This window comes from Oryctolagus cuniculus, chromosome X, assembly GCF_051225735.1.
Source record: "Oryctolagus cuniculus isolate XC-2025 breed Fujian yellow rabbit chromosome X, ASM5122573v1, whole genome shotgun sequence".
NCBI lineage: Eukaryota > Metazoa > Chordata > Mammalia > Lagomorpha > Leporidae > Oryctolagus > Oryctolagus cuniculus.
The window spans coordinates 89,315,600-89,331,372 of record NC_142888.1 but is presented as its reverse complement, the minus strand read 5'-3'; the positions used below and the strand labels follow the sequence as shown (position 1 = coordinate 89,331,372).

Here is a 15,773-nt window from a genome sequence, read left to right as displayed (position 1 = left end):
TGAGCCAGATGTTTTTTGCTGATTTTGTATTTTCTCCATGGGAAAAAAGTCACCTTCTCCACTCTTGTAACCCTAGGTGCTGAAGCTGATGCAAACCCTTACCCCTCTTACCAATGCTCCCTATTCCCCTAAATGGATAATGCAGTTGACTACTTAGTCAGTGAAGAAAGATAAGAACTCAGAGATAAAACTTGGACATTGGTATTGAAAACCAATCTTTCCCCTTTGAATTTTTTAATGTTATGTATATTCCTCCCCACCCCCTTCTGCACTGATTCCGCTTAACTTTGTTGTGCCTTTGACGTCAGAGACCCTATTTTAAACCCTGTTTCACCACTCAGTAGCCCTGTGACCCTGGACAAATGATTTCTGTCCTGTGATCCTCAGTTTGTTGCATGCTTTCTTATGTTTTAGATGCTGTGTTAAATGTTTCACATATATATCTTATTGTACCCTAAATCCTTATTAGATGGCTACTGCCAAAACAAAATCAAGCAAAATCTAACTAACCTATAGTTATCCATCATATATATCTGTACATACATGGGAGGGATTTTTAGGGCAGTGGCTCTCAAAATGTGTTTCCCACAAGTCTCAGCATCCTCTGGGGAGTTGTCAGCAATTCGCATTCTCAGGTTTCACCTCCAGCCTAATGAGTTAGAAATTCTCTGTGTGTGGTTTAGCAATCTGTTATTGCAAACTGATCTGTGATTCAGTGCACCCTGAAGTTTGAGGACCAGGGCTTTGAAGGGCTGAAATACAGTGCTTGCTTTTGCAGACACCACTAGAGGGTGCTACAGAATAGAAAGCCAATCAGTAAATGATGAGTATGTTTTGAAACGAGCTGTATTATCAGACACATTTTACACATTAAAATCAAATATGAAGAGGTATGGAATTATTTTCCTTGTGCACTCAATTAGTATGGAACCAGGATTTGAACTTTACTTGCCTCCTCAGTCCAACTTCTTAACAGTGCTCTGTTGTGCAACCACATCAACTTGTCTCAAAAAAATAGTATCTTTTTTCCTCTGATTTGGATAATGTTGACTGGAACATGAGGGAGAGGGCAGTAAAGCAAAAACAATTAAATGGAAATATTTTGATGATTTTCATACCCTTCCCCAGTTCCATTCTGCAATAGGAGGTCACATAAAAGCCCATGAGCTTCCTTTCTTTTTTTTTTTTTTTCTTTCTCTAGTGTTCTCTGTACTCTGCACTTGTCTTCTGTGTGTGATGAAATAATTAGGGTGGTGAAGAAACACAGTTGCTGAAGACCTATTATGGGCCACACTGTAAGACTGTATACCCATGTATTCCAACAATAAGGCCTATAGATTAGGTGATAATTATCATGATTGCATAGATTTTGGAAGTGAGTTGCACAGTCTGTAATTCTTTTTCTTTGGTCATATAACTTGTAAATCGTGAAGCCCAGATAATCCCTGGAATATCTGATCCTATTACTCTCCTAAGCCTCCTACTCTCAGATTTGAATCTGATTTACTTCCTATTTAAGTGATTTCAATCAAGTTCTTTTTTTTATTTGACAAGTAGAGTTATAGGCAGTGAGAGAGAGACAGAGAGAAAGGTCTTCCCTCCGCCGGCTCACTCCCCAAATGGCCGCTATGGCCGGCACTGTGCCAATCCGAAGCCAGGAGCCAGGTACTTCTTCCTGGTTCTCCATGCGGGTGCAGGGGCCCAAGCACTTGGGCCATCCTCCACTGCCCTCCCGGGCCACAGCAGAGAACTGGACTGGAAAAAGAGCAACCGGGACTAGAACCAGTGCCCACATGGGATGCCAGTGCCGCAGGCAGAGGATTAACCAAGTGAGCCACGGCACTGGCCCCTTAACTTGTTTAAGCATCAGTGTCACCATATATTAAATGAGAGCAAATATTTCTGCTTCATAACCTTACAGCCACACTTCCTAATATAGTGTCCAGCCTAACGTGTGGCTATTTAAATTGAATTAAGATGAACAAAAATTAGAAATTCAGTTCCTCAGTTGCACTAGCCATATTTCTAGGACTCAGTAGGTGCTTATGGCTAGCAACTCTCATATTAGCACAGATACACAACAGTCCCCTGACCTCTGAAAGTTCTTCTGGACTGTGCTGATTGAGAGGATGTAAGGTATGAAAAAGGACCTAGTATAGCCCATGTCTCATGGCAGATGCCCAAGAAAAGTCATTTCTTGTGCTCTTTCAGCATCAGGGCTCAGGTTCTCCCATTTTATTGATGGGGTCAGGGCAGGAAACAACTAAGGTACTATTGTAACAAGAGTCATTGGGATCTACGTCTCCTGACTCTTGCTTCAATATTCTGTCTTATGGACCTGTGGATACACTTGATTGAATGAGGCTTCAATGACAAGCGTGTGAAGAATGTGAATTAGCTTTGCAGTCTGGGTGGTAGCAGAAAAAGGCATAGGAAGTGAATACCTCTGATGTGCCAGGCAGCACAATGCCCAGCTCTTTCACATCTGTTATCTTAGTAAATCCTCACTGAGGCCCAGAGAAGTCAAACTCTCTCCCCAATTTACTCAGCAAGTAAATGGTAGAGCGAGGATTGAGACTTTTCTCTTACTCTGAAGCCCAACCTTTCCCCCAGTTATGTCATACTACCCCCCAAAGTATGAAAGCCCCTCTGCTGCCTTCACTTACTGGTGAGATTAGGCTTCAGAAGATTTCTGATGGGTAGTGGGTCCCTGGAAAATGCGAGTTACTCTTCTTGCAGATTCACAGATGAATTGCTGTCTTCACAATCTGTTTCAACTGGAAGGGAAAGATAGCTTAGGTTTGTTTGGCTCCAAGGCCCAAGGCCAGACAGCGACTATTTATGGTCCTAGCCTTCACAGGACATAGAATAGCTCCGACAACCCTGTGTTAATTTGCAAGGGCACCATTAGCTCATAAATGCCTTTGTGCAGATTAGAAACCTGTGCCACCTGGGGGCAGACACATTGCACAGAAGTGTCCACATCAGTGGAACAATGAGAAAAATTCTTTTCTTTCTCTAGGCTGCTACAGTTTCACCAGGGTAGTTGAAGAATGAATTTCAGCCCAGATTTGTGTTCCCTTAGTTGGGCACCCTTACGCAAATTGCCCAGGGTGGTCTTCTGGCCTTGCTTGTCTCACCCTGTGGCTAAGAGAGCCTTCCTAGTTCTGGAAGGTAGTGATCAGTCTGTTCGGGAGGGTGTCCTATGGCCTCTGGGTAGCAGATGAAATGGCTGTATTCTAGGGTTAATTTTGGCATTAAAAATTTTGTTCTGACTAGCTTTTTGGATGTCTTGTAAAGGAATATTTGGTTACTGTAAAAGTTGAAAAACAAAACCAAGTATTTAGCAAAAATGGTATTTCTTACATGAGGATGTTTTACTGTGCATTTGTCCCTGCCTCATTCAATAGGGATTTCATTAAACCAGACCAGATCAGTCTGGTTCAATCTGGTTGCTTAGCCTATGACAAATAAGAAAAAAAAATGGAAAATATCATGGGAAAATTTATCCTTTGTGAGTAATCTCTTCTCTTCTAGCTCCTCTCTCATATTTAATTCACAACCCAACTGACTCGTCCATTTGACAGAAAGAGGACCTTGCAAATAGCTGAAAGCCTGAAGCTAATCTGTGCAGTCCTTGAGTGACCTTGGGATATCAGAGTTGCACGTAATCTCTTGTTTTCCCCTCCCTAAGTTAATAGTTGATCATGTAGTTTGCAAAGGTTTGTGGTCTTGTGAACCACAGATTTCACTGGGAATAATCATGTGAAGTTCTACTTTGAGCCATTATTCTCAAGTTTAAGTTTGCTTATGATTACAATCTCTGCCTATAGGCCACCTTTCAATGGGTATGATAAAAGCTATGCCTTTTGTAAATATCAGGTATCATATTAAAAGAGGATGAGGCCTAAATCTGTACATATGAAATACACGAAACTTGTATAACTTAAATAAAAAGTTTTAAAAAGAGGATGAGGTAGTAATACTACACTTGATGTTAGCCAAAATGCTGAGAAGTGATGAGGTAGTAATACTTAAAATGTTGCATCTGAGTTGCTGAAGCTTAGTGATGGGCACATGGGGGTTCATTATACTAGTTTTCCTCCTCTTGTATGTATTTTTGAAATTTTCACAGTGAAACGTTTTAAAAAGACAAAAAAAGGTGTTAAAAGCTGCTCCATCAGTCCGGGGGAAGAGAACATGCATGGGTTTCTGTTTGGAAGAGTACGCATTGACCAAGGGATTAGGTAGAATGCACACTCTTTGGTAGGGAGGCACCATGTAAAAAATCTCGGGGTGGGGGGGGTTTAGATGGAAAAAGACTTGGCCAGAAGAACTGATGAAGTCTCGAAGAAGGAGACTCTCCTACCTGCGGTGGCGCTCCACCAGGCCTCAAAAGAAGCATTGCTGCAAGAGCAAGTGGGGGTCAAAGACGTGTATCATATCCCTCAGGCGTTTGGGAGTGGGGGAGGCTGACACCCAGGGGAAGAGGCCTCAGCTAATTGGCGGGAGCCGTGTTAGCCAGCAGGCAAAGGGAATGTGGGGGCAAGAGAGAGAACTGGGAGAACCAGGGCTTCATTCTCAGCGCGTAGGAACACTGAAGAGGGAAAAGCTGCTAAGGAGGAGATGCCCGGGAGCAGCGTATGTGACAAAGAGGACCTCTTTGTCACTTAGGGCCTCATGAGTAGTATGGTGGAAGCTCCAGGCCCCAACTGATTTGTAGTTTTGAAAAAAGTGGGAAATCCATCTGAAGGCGAAGAAAACACACACACACATATGCACACACTTTCAAAAACCTGCAATATGGCCGCTCAGCTTGGAAAGACAGATTCCAAAGAGTATACATTGAAAGCTGTGTGGTTTAGTTCTGGGTTTGGTGGCGGTTGTGTTTTTACTGTGTAATTGAGCAAACGAGAGCTTTGGTACATTGTTGGGAGATAGCAGATATGGTTGGAGAGGAGGGGCACTGTTTAGGGCAAGAGGTCCTCAGAACATGCTCTTTCGAGGCCCAGAGGTTGAGATAAGCCGATTTGCAAACAGGGACAGAGAGGAGAGCAAGGGCAGTTCCTAAAAGGTACAAAGCTGAGATTCACCCAGCTACTCCCAGGCTCGAGTTGTGGGTGGGACATCAGTGAGCCCAGGCGGGTGCAGCCAGCTTTCAATAAAGCTGGTCTGTGAGACTTGGCTGAGAGGACAGAGGAAGATTGATGTTTGCCCCAGAGTGGGGCTGTCAGCTGTGCTCACCGCCTCGCCATGCTCCCAGCTGTAAACAAAAGTCCTGGCCCTTCATGGCACTGCAGAGCAGCCCAGGCTGGCGTAAGTCTCTGAGGACAGCTTGACCATTTTCTCATCCTGGCTGACAACCAGAAGACAGAAGAAACAATAGAAGGTTGGGGGGGCGGGGTGGGGACCAGGATTGCAAGGGGGTGAGAAGCAGTGACCAGTGGGAAGGAATAGTCAATTTCAGATCTCAGGTCTTCGCATGCAAGTTGTAGGAATCTTTTACACAAAGTACATCCCTTTCCTATTAGCTTCACGGATAATAGTGAATATCTAAAGGAGGTCTGCAGAGACTCTAGTGCCTCATTCATTCATTCATTCATTCAATGACTGTGTCACACAGTCCCTCATTGTGCTAGATACCCTGGATGATGCTAAAGTAATAGAAAAGAGTTTGCAAATCCAAGTAGCTTACATGTGAATCTGTGTGAAGTTAAGTAACTACCCTGAATAGTAGATCTTTAATGCTTAGCAATACGTATGGAATAGAAATTTATAAGCAGGAACAGTAAGTCGTATTGGGGTGTCATCAGTGGACCTGGCACTGGGGAGGGCTGTAGAAACATAGGCACTGTTTGGCTAGGAAGAAAAGGTACCAGGCATTCCAGACCAGGACGAGGTCCTTAGTGAAAATGAGACCTGCTTTGGTTAAAGGAGAAGGTTAGTGTCCGGGCCTCTCTTCACTCCTCACTCCCTCACATCCCTCACTTCCCTCACCATGGCGAACCCAGCCTGCAAGTCTCACTTGGAATGTTACTTCCTTACGGAGCCCTTCCCTGATGCCCAGCCTCTAGTTAAGTGCTTTTGCTTTCTGTTCCCTCAGCACCTGTGACACGCCTTCTTGCAAGACACCACTGTTTTCACCTGCTGACCTACTGTGGTTTCCCTACAATCTGTTCTCCACACTGCGGTCAGATTTTTTTTTTCAGATGAGAATCTTTTATACCACTTCCCTCTTCAAAGCTCTGTTACACTTCGCACTTTCCTTCTCCTTTGTCTCCTTGGTCCTTCCTGCTGCTTTGCTTCTTCCTTTTCTTTCAGGTCACATCTGAAATGTGTCTGCCTCAGGGAAGCCTTTCTAGACATTCCCTCCCCAACTTGGGCCACGAGTAGGTCAGTGTCCCTCTTACGTATTTCCACAACACCCCCCCACCCCGTTTTCTCCATCTCACTATCATCCAGGAACTTAGTCCAAGTCTGTCTTCCCTGCTAGAATACAAGATCTATGAGGCTAAGTGCTAAGTTTCTTCTTAACTGTGTATACTGTGTGTTTAGCACAGTTCCTATTGTGGTAGCTACTCCACCATAATTTGTGAATGAATCCAAGGGAGATGACGCACCTGCAAGTGAAAGCTGGTCTCAAGGACTGGTCCTCCACCTATATGCGAAGGGAAAACATTAAAAGTTTTCAATTTTGAGAGGAAGAACTCATGAGAGAACACTGACTTCTGAAAACACAAAGCAAAATGAATAATCAAGCAAAACCCAGATAGTTCTAACCTTAGCTTTCCCCAAACCCTAGCCTTCTCATTATCTTGTGGACTCATGTACTCTCCCTTCCTGATTCTTCCCCTCCCCAACCCCTCCTCTAAAAACAGAAGAAATTTGCTTATTGGTTCTTCAAACCAGAATTTTGACATTATGGCCAAATGTGCTTATGTCCACATGTAAAATTGTTCATTTGGTTGGAAGATGTCATAGAGGCAGTGTGCACCCACCCGTACCCCACAGAAAGACAAAGGGAGGAAATGGAGACAATTTTGTAGCTGCAGTCCTCACTGGATATTTCTTGCTTGAGGAATACCATCCGGATGGAATCAGTGACATCTTAAAGCTATAGCAATTTGTTTTTACCTTTCCTCTCTCTCTTTAATCATTTACCCTAAACATGAATCCACCACTAAGATATTAGAGAGGTTACATAAGTAGCAGAAAGAAGATAATGGATTCATTTCCATAATCTGTTGTTCTTGTCTCTTGAGGGCCCTGGATGAAGAGGGTTATATACCTGGAATTTGAAATCTTAATGAAATAGGATAGGAAAGGTTGAACTCCAAAATCAGTGTAGTACATTTCATTAGAATAGTGGATTATAATTATAAGATATAATTAATTATAAATATAGAAAAAATGATAATTAATGAGAAACCGCATTTTCTTCTTTCTGAAAGAACCAACCTGCAGCTTAGGTCAATGAAATGATGATACCAGCTAGGGCTAAAGGAAGTATAAGTCTAAGGAATTCACAAAGAAACTCTAGTGGAGGAAACCCTAAATTTATAGGATGTGGAGCTTGGCATGACCATTTTATTTTTGTAATATGATCCTGCTGCCAAGATTTGGCTATCCCCTTCCTATGGGGACTATGATAATTGAACCTGGGTATCAGTCAAAAGACAGACAAGGAAGAGGTTCAGGACTGAATAGTCATTATAGGAACAGTTTCCTCTGATGAAGATTACCTTTAGCCTTGAGTCTCAGTTCAGGAAGTCGAAGAAGTGAGCCTCTGGAGCTAATAAGTGATAATACTCTAGTCTCTCTAGTCTTGCCCTTTCTATTCTATTTTTCCTTTCACAGCTACAAATGAGTTAATGGAAAAAGGAGGTTACAAGTAGGGTCTGGGCTTTGCCCATTCGGACCCTCAATACCCCATGTTGTCTGATGAAGCGACAAGACTGAAATGATCTGGGAAGGCCCTCCCAGCTCTGTTATGCCAGGTTCTGGAATTCTGGGACATTGTGACCTGCTGACCCACTTACCTTATGGGAAATCCCATGATTCATTAGGTTTCTAAAAGGACCACCTTTTTTTTTTTTTTTTTTTGACAAGCAGAGTGGACAGAGAGAGAGACAGAGAGAAAGGTCTTCCTTTGCTGTTGGTTGACCCTCCAGTGGCTGCCACGGCCAGCGTGCTGCGGCTGGCGCAGCACACTGATCCGAAGGCAGGAGCCAGGTGCTTCTCCTGGTCTCCCATGGGGTGCAGGGCCCAAGCACTTGGGCCATCCTCCACTGCGCTCCCGGGCAATAGCAGAGAGCTGACCTGGAAGAGGGGCAACCGGGACAGAATCCAGCGCCCCGACCGGGACTAGAACCTGGTGTGCCGGTGCCGCTAGGCGGAGAATTAGCCTGTTGAGCCACGGCACCAGCCAAAGGGCCACCTCTTTATTTCTATATAGAAGAATTAGTGTTGAAAGTTAAATGCAGTCAAGATACCAAATGTGTTGCTGTGACCAGTGGTCCCAAGCATTCTTGTCCTTTGATGGTCAGGACTGTCTTTAGCATTAAACTGAGAACTGATAAGCCTAGAGGCCTCAGCCAGGCATTGATAGTAAGTGTAAGGAGAGGTAGGGTGACAAGTATTTCGTGTTTCTGTAGGTTGATAATTTGAAGAGGGTCTTAGACCTAGACATGATATCCAATTATTATATTCCTTTGTCATGGCTGTCCTTCAGTTTAGTCTGTTCTCAAACAGCAAGGTCCTCTTAGAATACTAGCCGAATAATACACTTGTAACATCCCTTGACTGGTTAAATGGCTTACCTGTGACAGTTACAGATGGTATAGAGTTTTGTTGTTGTTGTTGTTGTTGTTGTTAAAGATTTATTTATTTATTTGAAAGGCAGAAGGGCTTACAGACAGAGAGGGAGAGGCAGAGAGAGATCTTGCATCTGCTGGTTCACTCCCTAGATGGCTGCCACTGTCAGTGCTGAGCCAGGCTGAAGCCAGGAGCCAGGAGCTTCCTTCAGGCCTCCCACATGGGTACAGGGGCCCAAAGTCTTGGGACATCCTCTGTTGCCCTCCTGTGTGCATTAGCAGGGAGCTGGATTGGAAGTGGAGCAGCCAGGACTTGAACCAGTACTCATATGAGATGCCAGCACTGTAGATGGTGGCTTTACCTGCTGCACCATAATGCCAGCCCTGATGGTAGTTTCATTTCTCAAATTTTTTTAAAGCAGCAATAAGCTCTTCCCTTGCTCCCCCTCCCTACCCCAAATAAAATATTATGGTGATGTGAATATATAAGGTGAAAGTGGAGTTACTCTTACTGAAATGAGTGTGTGTGTGTGTGTGTGTGTGTGTTGCTACCTGTTTTTTTCTTCCCTTAAAAGCCTAGGACTCCTTGAAGATGATTTTTGAGATTCTTTGCCTAATAGATAAGTCATTGTACTGAGAAATAGGAAACCTGGGTTTTGCTTTTGTTGTGAGACTTGGATGAGTCCATTAACCTCTCCCAGCCTCATTTCCTCACCCCTTGCATGGATACACGGTTTTCTTACCTGAAAGCTTTGCTCTGAGGATGATACACCACTTCAAGGCTTTGAAAAAGAAAAATATAAATAAGGATGCTTGTTGCCTTGAAAGTACTGTCCTTTATGACACAGCCCTTACAAAGAAAATAGAGTTGGTAAGAACTAGTACGGAAACTGGGTGGTTGAAAAAAACTTTTTTAAGAACTACAGTGTTAGCAAATACTAATCCATTTCACGTTCTCACCCTGGTACAGAGAACATAAAAATAAATGCATTATAATTCCTGACCTCAAACTCATATTTATGTGTGAGAGAAACAGTTAAAAGAACACTGTATGGGGCTGGTGTGGCAGAACACTACATGGTTGTGGCAGGGCAGGTTAAGCTGCCACCTGTGATGCCGGCATCCCATTTGAGCACTGGTTTGAGTCCTGGTAACTCCACTTCCCATCCAGCTCCCTGCTTGCTTCTGAGAAAACAGTGGAACATGACCCACATGCTTGGCCCCTGCCACCAATGTGGGAGACCCAGATGGAGTTCCAGGCTCCTGGCTTCAGCTTGGCCCAGCTCCAGCTATTGTGGCCATTTGGGGAATGAACCAGTAGATGGAAGACCTCTCTTTCGGTCTCTCCTTCTCTCTCTGTAACTACCTTTAGTGTAAATCTTTAGAAAATTTAAAAAATATTTTAAAGTCCTTTTTAAAAAAAGCTATCCTCTATGTGACTTTGAATTCTTCTCTAGCTATTGATCTGTTGCCCTCTTTCCATTCACTGCCATATCCCTTAAAAGGAATATCATTATTAGTCATTTTCACACCCTCGTCTTTGCCCTTACTTACTCCTTAAGCCACTATAATCTATCCTCTGCTTTCTTCCCCCTACTTCCCCCCTAATGTGTTTCCTGTGTTTCTCATGCTGCCTTCTTCTTGCTCTATGAAATCAACACTGTCCTAATCTTTCCTGATCTCTCTGTAACATTTGTCAGTACTGTCAAACCTTTTTGAAATTCTCTTCTCCCATGGCTTTCATTTTCTACGTTCTTCTCTTGCCCCTCTGACTATTCCGTCTTTTTTTTTTTTTTTTTTTTTGACAGGCAGAGTGGACAGTGAGAGAGAGAGGCAGAGAGAAAGGTCTTCCTTTGCCGTTGGCTCACCCTCCAATGGCCGTCGAGGCCGGTGCGCTGCGGCCGGCGCATCGCGCTGATCTGAAGGCAGGAGCCAGGTGCTTCTCCTGGTCTCCCATGGGGTGCAGGGCCCAAGCACTTGGGCCATCCTCCACTGCACTCCCTGGCCACAGCAGAGAGCTGGGCTGGAAGAGGGGCAAACCGGGACAGAATCTGGTGCCCCGACTGGGACTAGAACCCGGTGTGCCAGCGCTGCAAGGCGGAGGATTAGCCTATTGAGCTGTGGCGCTGGCTCCTTCTTGTTCTTATTCTCCAGCTTTCACCTCTCCTGCTGTACACGTACTGCTTGGCTATTCTGGACTAGTTCCATGGCTGGGGCAATCTGCAAGCTGATGATTCTCAAATTTCTACCCCTGTACCATGAGTACCTCACAAACTCAACATATTTAGAGTCAGAAAAGTCACAATCTCCTTAAAACATTCTCTTCCCAGTCAGTGTTGTGGTATAACAGGTTAAGCTGCTGCCTGCAACACCAGCATCCCATACGGGCACTGGTTCAAGTCCCAGCTGCTCCACTTCTGATCCAGCTCTCTGCTAGTGGCCTGGGAAAGCAGTGAAAGATGGCCCAAGTGCTTGGGCCCCTGCACCCACATGGGAGACCAGGATAAAGCTCCTGGCTGTTGGCTTCTGCTTTGCCCAGCCCTGGCTGTTGCCGCCATTTGGGGAGTGAACCAGCAGATGGAAGGTCTCTTCCTCTTCCTCTTCCTCCTTCTCTTCTCTTCTCTTCTCTTCTCTTCTCTTCTCTTCTCTTCTCTCTCTCTCTCTCTCTCTCTCCCTTTCAAATAAAATAAATCTTAAAATATTCTCTTCCACCCATCTTCCAATCTTCACAATCTTTTTAAAAAGATTTGTTTATTTCTTTGAAAGGCAGAGTTACAGAGAGAGGGAGAGAGCGAGGGAACGATCTTCCATCTGCTGGTTCACTCCCAAAATGACTGCCATGACCAGACCTGGACCAGGCTGAATCCAGGACCCTGGAACTCCATCTGGGTCTCCCACATAGGTGGCAGGGGCCCAAACACTTGAGCCATCTTCTGCTGCCTTTCCGGGTGCATTAGCAGGGAGCTGGATGGAAATGAAGCAGCCAGGACTCAAACCAGTGCACATACGGGATGCCAGTGTTGCAGGCAGTGCCTTAACCCACTGTGCTGCAACCCTGGCCACCCAGTCTTACCAAAGGTGAAGAGTGGTACTTTTTGCCCAGTCACCTAAGCCACAAACCTAGGAGTCATCTTTGACAACAACTTTTCCATGGCCCTCAGATAAAATCAATGACCAAGTCTTGTTGAGTATACCTTTAAAGTATTTCTGAAGTCTCTCCCTCCTTCTCTGTCCTCCCTGACTTCATCTTGATTCAACCTTTGAGTCCAGTATGGTTTCCTACCTCTACACTATTGCCAATATAACCTTTCTACACTTGATCTTAGCCAAAAGGCTGAGAAGTGATGCCAATGTAACCTTTCTAAAAGTCTTTTTATGACCGTTCCTGGCTTTTAATCTTTTGATAGCTCCCTATTGCCTCAGCAAAAATCCCAGGTTCCTCCTTAAATTGACCTGTAGGAAATCTGATCAGGCCCCTTACAGTGCCTCCCACGCTGATCCACTCTGACCCTAGCAACTCATTCTGTCTCATTCTCTGTGCCTTTGCACATGCTGTTCCCTAGACGTTAAATGCCTCTCCTTGACTTCTACCACGTGAAGTATTTCTACTCACCTTTCAAGATTCTAACCAGATACCACCTTTTTTTTTTTAAGTAGTTTTGAAATCTGTTACTTCAGCATACAGACAGATTTAGGTTCTGCAATAATGCCTTGTACAGAACTATATTTGTAAGTTTATATAGTATTCCTGTTTCATTTTTTAAAAAAATATTTATTTGAAAGGCAGAGTTAGAGAGAGGTGTATTAGCAGGGAGCTGGATCATAATTGCAGCTGCTGGAACTTGGGATGCTGGCCGAGCCACAACACCGGTCCCAAAATTTATTTATTTGAAAAGCACACACACACACACACACACACACACACAAAGAGAGAGAGAGACAGACAGAGAGAGATAGAGAGACAGAGAGACAGAGAGCTGCTGGTTCACTCCTCAAATGCCTGCAATAGCCAGGGATGGGCCAGGTTGAAGTCAGGAGCCAAGAACTCAATTAAAATTTCCCATGAGTGTAGCAGGGACCCAAGTACTTGAACACCTGCTGCCTCCCAGGGTATGTATTAGCAGGAAACTAGAATTGAGAGCAAAGCTAGGACTCGACCCCAGGCATTCCAATATAGTGCGCAGGCATCCTTCTAAGTGGTATATTAACTGCTGCTCCAAATGCAAAGCTTGAATGGTAGTTTCTAGTTTTTTTTTTTTTCATTTTGAATGGGAGATACTTTTCTCCACCCCAGCTAAAAAAGGTGAGATTCAGAGATTTAGCAATTTTCTGTTACATAGTTTGTCAGCATGTTCTATACCATCAGGAAGAACCCAGTACCTGTAGATAGACTGAAAACATAAAAGATAAGTGATTTTTGCTTGACCATTTTTTTGAGTGTATACTCAGGAAGGTGAGTCACATAAATGGAAATTTGAAATAGTAACCAGGCCAGAAATTTGAGAGGTGTAGAAGATGCTATGATGATAATGGATGTGGTCAAGTAACGGCTAGTTTTATTGCGCATTTACTATGTGCCAAGCACTGAGGTAAACATTACCTGCATTATCTTGCTTAATACTCACAAAAATCCCCATGAGATAGGTATTGTTATCACCTTCATTTTACTTTATTTTTTAAAAAGTTTTAAACGATTTATTTTTATTTATTTCAAAAGCCTGCTGACAGATAGAAGACCTTCCAACTACTGGTTCACTCCCAAATGGCTGTGATGTACAGGGTTGGGCCAGGCTGAAACCAGGAGCCTGGAACTCCATCTTGGTCTCCCACATGGGTGGCAGGGTTTCTGTGGCTTTCCCAGGCACATTGTCAGAAGTGAGTTGGTTGGGTAGTGGAGCAGCCGGGACTAGAACTGGTGCCCATATGGGATGCTGGCATTGCAGGCAGAAGCTTAACTCGCTGTACCATAGCACTGGCCCCATCACCTTCATTTTACAGATGTGGAAACTGAAGCATAGAAAGGATCAATGATTTTCTTAAGATCGCATAGTTACTGTGTGCTGGGTCTTTCAGAGCCTTCAAATGACCCAGTAGAGGAGGAAATTGAATCTAAGAGAGGTGACATCATTTGTGTAAGAACCCTGGTATGCTAAGTGCTGGAATTGTAATTCCAACCCAGGCTGTGTCTGGTACCAAAGCCACCACGCTGTCTTAGACATTATGCTGTCATGAATGCACACCAGGAAAATACCCACTATCTGTATATTTTTCTAGCTCCAGCTCTGTAAGACAACATGTTCCTTGAATTTAGGTTATGGTAAAAACTTGCCCTTACTGTGGGGAATTGAGATAGAAAGCATTTGCTTCCTTGGTAACGCACCACCCAGTATCATGCGGCCAGGGCACTTGAGGAAAGCCTCGTGGTGAAAGCAGAGGCAGGAGGTCAGAGCGGGTCAGGTGGGGTGGCAATGGCCGAGTTCTCAGGGGACCTCTTTAGGTGGCTCCATGATGGCACACTTACTCCGTCATCCTTCCGTGAAGAGAATGCCCTGCGAGTGTGCCTTGGCACAGATGCTCTTGTCCTCTTGGCCTAACCAGCATCGCTAACTGACTCTAGCAGCCAAGTTTGGAAACGTTATAATCGACGTGAAGTGTGATGCAGCAAAGGATGTGAGGCTAGGAAGAACAGCTTAACTGCGAATCCTTCAGAGATGCCTGACTTTGCAGCGGGGACAATACACAGAGCGGGTGGTTCGGATGGCTGTATCACAAAAATCCCCGCCACTGACTTGCCCCTGCCAGGCTTTTCATCTGCTGATTGATTTCTTTTTCTTTTCTTTTTTCTTTTTTTTATTTTGACAGGCAGAGTGGACAGTGAGAGAGAGAGACAGGGAGAAAAGTCTTCCTTTGCCATTGGTTCACCCTCCAGTGGCCGCCGAGGCTGGCGCACTGCGCTGATCCGATGGCAGGAGCCAGGTACTTATCCTGGTCTCCCATGGGGTGCAGGGCCCAAGCACTTGGGCCATCCTCCACTGCACTCCCTGGCCACAGCAGAGAGCTGGGCTGGAAGAGGGGCAACCGGGACAGAATGCGGCGCCCCGACCGGGACTAGAACCCGGTGTGCAGGCGCCGCAAGGCGGAGGATTAGCCTAGTGAGCCGCGGTGCCAGCCTGCTGATTGATTTCTAAATATAGCTCAGTACTTGTCTTCATATATGGAGTGTTACAGAGTTTAATCAGAATATTATCATTCTTAAATCAATAATGCGATTTACAAAGTTTTGCAACCTTTCTTAACTTTGAATCAGTTACATCTAAAGATCAACCTCTGTGTGTGTGTGTGTGTGTGTGTGTGAACCCCATCTAATTGTGTAAGATGTCTTCCAGATCTATTGTTTTGTGATTAATTAAATTCATGGAGAAAGAATGAACAGAAATTTGGTATATGTTAAAGCAAGTGAAAAGTCACTTTCACAATACGTGCCCATATGTAGTATCGCTAAGTAGCAGTCCCTGCCCTCAAAGAGCTTATTTGCCATTTCTTCCACTGAACAAATGATAATACTTCCTGGCTTTCCAATCCCTTGGTGGCACCCTTGCTTGGTTGATTTGTCTTCCGTCAACAGAGCAACCTAGAAGATCTTCAATCCCAATGTAGTGAAATCAACTTTAAGATTTTGATAACCAGAAATGATGAGAGAATAATAACTATAATAGTAAATTGGGAGATGCAAGTGGGAACATATATATAATCCCAGCAGGTGACACATTCTGGACAAAGCTGAGCTGTTTGCATGGCTCAGTAAGAGAAAATATCTTCAAGAGTCAACCTCACATTTCAGCTAGAAGACTGTTTTGTGCTAATAGCTGGAGAAAAATGTGTATGGAGAGAGTGAGAAGAATGTATTCTAATCACTATATTTCTTCCATATAGAAAGCTCTTTTGGCTTTGTGGTTTTGT

At 44.3% G+C, this 15,773-nt stretch overlaps 1 long non-coding RNA gene across 2 annotated transcripts in view; it reads left to right on the top strand.

Moving 5' to 3' along the window:
* LOC138847691 (uncharacterized) overlaps positions 1–15,773 on the top strand; it is a 36,308-nt gene that overhangs the window by 1,395 nt on the left and 19,140 nt on the right. The gene's annotated exons all lie outside the window — the stretch shown is intronic.